Raw genomic sequence first — 5,940 nt, 5'->3', positions numbered from 1 at the left:
TTTTTTTAATGTTAAAATCTGTTCCATTCCTGTAATCACTGCAGTTTTTTTATACTCTCACAGGTACCATTCAGAATTACTGACTGATAGTAAATGATAAAAGATGATTAAATCTGTTCCATTCCCATAATCACTGCATTTTTTTATAATCTCACAGATAATGCTCAGAAATCATCACTGAGAGTAAATGGTAAAAAATTATTAAATCTCTTACATTCCCATAAGAACTTGATTTCTGTAATAATTTCACAGATAACATTCAGAAATCATGACTGATAAGAAATGGGTTTTTTTTTAAAAAATGTTTAAATCTGTTCCATTCCTGTAATCACTGCATTTTTTTTTTTAATCACAGGTACCATTCAGAATTCAGGAGTGACAGTAAGTGCTAAATGATGATTAAATCTGTGCCATTCCCATAATCACTGCATTTTTTTATCATCTCACAGAAACATTCAGAAATCATCATTGATAGTAAATGGTAAATTATTAAATCTGCTACATTCCCATAAAAACTTGAATTTTTTAATACTCTCACAGATAACATTCAGAAATCATGACTGATAAGAAATAGGTGTTGTGTTTTTTTTAATGTTTAAATCTGTTACATTCCTATAATCACTGCATTTTTTAATGATCCCACAGATACCATTCAGAAATCATCACTGATAGTGATAAACGATGATTAAATCTGTTCCATTCCTGTAATCACTGCATTTTTTTTATGATCTCACAGAAACATTCAGAAATCATCACTGAGAGTAAATGGTAAAAAATTATTAAATCTGTTACATTCCCATAATAACTTGAATTTTTAATAATCTCACAGATAACATTCAGAAATCATGACTGATAAGAAATGGGTGTGTTTGGGTTTTTTTTAATTTTTAAATGTGTTACATTCCTGTAATCACTGCATTTTTTTTTATCACAGGTACCATTCAGAATTCATGACTGACAGTAAGTGCTAAAAGATGATTAAATCTGTGCCATTCCCATAATCACTGCATTTTTTAATAATCTCACAGATAACGTTCAGAAATCATCACTGAGAGTAAATGGTAAAAAATTATTAAATCTGTTACATTCCCATTAAAACTTGACTTTTTTTTAATAATTTCACAGATAAGACTCAGAAATCATGACTGAGAGTAAATGGGATTTTGTTGGCTTGTGGTTTTTTTTTTTTATGTTAAAATCTGTTCCATTCCTGTAATCACTGCATTTTTTTTTTATCACAGGTAACATTCAGAATTCATGACTGATAAGAAATGGTTTTTTTTCAAAAAAAAAAAAAATTAAACTCTGTTCCATTCCTGTAATCACTGCATTTTTTTTATACTCTCACAGGTACCATTCAAATTCATGATGGATAGTAACTGATAAAAGATGATTAAATCTGTTCCATTCCCACAATCACTGCAGTTTTTTTTTATCACAGGTTACATTCAGAATTCATGAGTGACAGTAAGTGATAAAAGATGTTTAAATCTGTGCCATTCCCATAATCACTGCATTTTTTTATCATCTCACAGATAATGTTCAGAAATCATCACTGATAGTAAATGGTAAAAAATTATTAAATCTGTTACATTCCCATAAAAAATTGATTTTTTTTTAATAATTTCACAGATAACACTCAGAAATCATGACTGATAATAATTTTTAAATTTTTTTTTAATGTTGAAATCTGTTACACTCATGTAATCACTGCATTATTTTTATACTCTTAGAGTTAACATTCAAAATTAGTGACTGATTGTAAATGATAAAAGATGATTAAATCTGTTACATTCCCATAAAAACTTGAATTTTTTAATAATCTCACAGATAACATTCAGAAATCATTCAGAAATCATCACTGATAATAAATGGGGGGTTTAAAAAAAAAGTTTAAATCTGTTTCATTCCTGTAATCACTGCATTTTTTTAATAACCTCATAGAAACATTCAGAAATCATCACTGATAATAAATGGTAAAAAATTATTAAATTGTTACATTCTCATAAAAACTTGAATTTTTAATAATTTCACAGATAACATTCAGAAATCATGACTGATAATTAATTTTTGGTTGTGTTTTTTTTTTGTTTTTTTTTTTTTTTTTTATGTTAAAATCTGTTCCATTCCTGTAATCACTGCAATTTTTTTATACTCTCACAGGTACCATTCAGAATTCATGAGTGACAGTAAGTGCTAAAAGATGATTAAATCTGTTTCATTCCCATAATCACTGCATTTTTTAATAATCTCACAGATAATGCTCTGAAATCATCACTGATAATAAATGGTAAAAAATTATTAGATCTGTTACATTCCCATAAGAACTTGATTTCTGTAATACTTTCACAGATAACATTCAGAAATCATGACTGATAAGAAATAGGGTTTTTAAAAAAAAATATTAAAATCTGTTCCATTCCCACAATCACTGCAGTTTTTTTTTATCACAGGTACCATTCAGAATTCATGACTGACAGTAAGTGCTAAAAGATGATTAAATCTGTGCCATTCCCACAATCACTGCATTTTTTTATCATCTCACAGAAACAGTTCAGAAATCATCACTGAGAGTAAATGGTAAAAAATTATTAAATCTGTTGCATTCCCATGAAATCTTGATTTTTGTTTAATAATTTCAGATAACAGAAATCATGACTGATAAGAAATGGGGTTTTTTTAAAAAAATGTTTAAATCTGTTCCATTCCTGTAATCACTGCATTTTTTTTTTAATCACAGGTACCATTCAGAATTCATGAGTGACAGTAAGTGCTAAAAGATGATTAAATCTGTTTCATTCCCATAATCACTGCATTTTTATATAATCTCACAGATAATGCTTAGAAATCATCACTGATAATAAATGGTTTTTTGTTTGTTGTTTTTTTAAATGTTTAAATCTGTTCCATTCCTGTAATCACTGCATTTTTTTCATAATCTCAAAGGTAACCTTCAGAATTCATGACTGATAGTAAATGATAAAAGATGATTAAGTCTGTTCCATTCCTGTAATCACTGCATTTTTTTATAACTTCACAGAAACATTCAGAAATCCTCACTGAGAGTAAATGGTAAAAACTTATGAAATCTGTTTCATTCCCATAATAACTTGAATTTTTAATAATTTCACAGATAACATTCAGAAATCATGACTGATAAGAAATGGGTGTGTTTGGGTTTTTTTTAATGTTTAAATCTGTTACATTCCTATAATCACTGCATTTTTTTTAATGATCCCACAGATACCATTCAGAAATCATCACTGAGAGTGATAAAAGATGATTAAATCTGTTACATTCCTGTAATCACTGCATTTTTTTATAATCTCACAGAAACGGTTCAGAAATCATCACTGAGAGTAAATGGTAAAAAAATTATTAAATCTGTTACATTCCCATAAGAACTTGAATTTTTTTAATAATTTCACAGATAACATTCAGAAATCATGACTGATAATAAATGTGGGTTGGGTTTTTTTTTTAATGTTTAAGTATGTTACATATCCACAATCACTGCAATTTTTTTATACTCTCACAGGTACCATTCAGAATTCATGACTGACAGTAAGTGCTAAAAGATGATTAAATCTGTGCCATTCCCATAATCACTGCATTTTTTTATCATCTCACAGATAATGCTTAGAAATCATCACTGATAATAAATGGTTTTTTGTTTGTTGTTTTTTTAAATGTTTAAATCTGTTTCATTCCTGTAATCACTGCATTTTTTTATAATCTCAAAGGTAACCTTCAGAATTCATGACTGATAGTAAATGATAAAAGATGATTAAGTCTGTTCCATTCCCACAATCACTGCATTTTTTTATAACTTCACAGAAACATTCAGAAATCCTCACTGAGAGTAAATGGTAAAAGATTATGAAATCTGTTACATTCCCATAATAACTTGAATTTGTTAATAATCTCACAGATAACATTCAGAAATCATGACTGATAATAAATGGGTGTTGTTGGTGGTTTTTTTAATGTTTAAATCTGTTACATTCCTATAATCACTGCATTTTTTAATGATCCCACAGATACCATTCAGAAATCATCACTGAGAGTGATAAAAGATGATTAAATCTGTTCCATTCCTGTAATCACTGCATTTTTTTATAATCTCACAGAAACAGTTCAGAAATCATCACTGAGAGTAAATGGTAAAAAATTATTAATTCTGTTACATTCCCATAAGAACTTGATATTTTTAATAATTTCACAGATAACATTCAGAAATCATGACTGAGAGTAAATGGGATTTTGTTGGCTTGTGTTTTTTTTTTTTTTTTTTTATGTTAAAATCTGTTCCATTCCTGTAATCACTGCATTTTTTTTTTTTAATCACAGGTACCATTCAGAATTCATGAGTGACAGTAAGTGCTAAAAGATGATTAAATCTTTGCCATTCCCATAATCACTGCATTTTTTTTATCATCTCACAGATAACGTTCAGAAATCATCACTGAGAGTAAATGGTAAAAAATTATGAAATCTGTTACATTCCCATAAAAAAATGATATTTTTTTTAATAATTTCACAGATAACATTCAGAAATCATGACTGATAATTAATTTGTGGTTGGGTTTGTTTTTTTTTTAATGTTGAAATCTGTTCAATTCCTGTAATCACTGCAATTTTTTTATACTCTCACAGGTACCATTCAGAATTAGTGACTGATAGTAAATGATAAATGATGATTAAATCTGTTCCATTCCCATAATCACTGCATTTTTTAATAATCTCACAGATAATGCTCAGAAATCATCACTGATAATAAATGGTAAAAAACTATTAAATCTGTTACATTCCCATAAGAATTTGATTTCTGTAATAATTTCACAGATAACATTCAGAAATCATGACTGATAAGAAATAGGGTTTTTTTAAAAAAATGTTTAAATCTGTTCCATTCCTGTAATCACTGCATTTTTTTTTTTTAATCACAGGTACCATTCAGAATTCATGAGTGACAGTAAGTGCTAAAAGATGATTAAATCTGTGCCATTCCCATAATCACTGCATTTTTTAATAATCTGACAGATAATGTTCAGAAATCATCACTGATAGTAAATGATAAAAGAATTATTAAATCTGTTACATTCCCATAAAAAATTGATTTTTTAAAATAATTTCACAGATAACATTCAGGAATAATGACTGATAATAATTTTTTTTTTTAATGTTTAAATCTGTTACATTCGTGTAATCACTGCATTATTTTTATACTCTTAGAGTTAACATTCAGAATTGATGACTGATTGTAAATGATAAAAGATGATTAAATCTGTTACATTCCCATAAAAACTTGAATTTTTTAATAATCTCACAGATAACATTCAGAAATCATTCAGAAATCATCACTGATAATAAATGGGGGTTTTAAAAAAAAAGTTTAAATCTGTTTCATTCCTGTAATCACTGCATTTTTTTAATAACCTCCTAGAAACATTCAGAAATCATCACTGATAATAAATGGTAAAAAATTATTAAATCTGTTACATTCCCATAAGAACTTGATTTCTGTAATAATTTCACAGATAACATTCAGAAATCATGACTGATAATTAATTTTTGGGTTTGTTTTTTTTTTTTAATGTTAAAATCTGTTCCATTCCTGAATCACTGCAATTTTTTTATACTCTCAGGTACCATTCAGAATTCATGACTGATAGTAAGTGCTAAAAGATGATTAAATCTGTTTCATTCCCATAATCACTGCATTTTTTTTTCACAGGTACCATTCAGAATTCATGAGTGACAGTAAGTGCTAAAAGATGATTAAATCTGTTCCATTCCCATAATCACTGCATTTTTTAATAATCTCACAGATAATGCTCAGAAATCACTGATAGTAAATGATAAAAAAATTATTAAATGTCTTACATTCCCATAAAAAAATTGATTTTTTAAAATAATTTCACAGATAACATTTGGAAA

Source organism: Empidonax traillii, unplaced genomic scaffold, assembly GCF_003031625.1.
Source record: "Empidonax traillii isolate 1590-97213 ecotype Southwest subspecies unplaced genomic scaffold, ASM303162v1 scaffold2288:size28738, whole genome shotgun sequence".
NCBI lineage: Eukaryota > Metazoa > Chordata > Aves > Passeriformes > Tyrannidae > Empidonax > Empidonax traillii.
Note: the sequence above shows the minus strand (reverse complement) of the source record.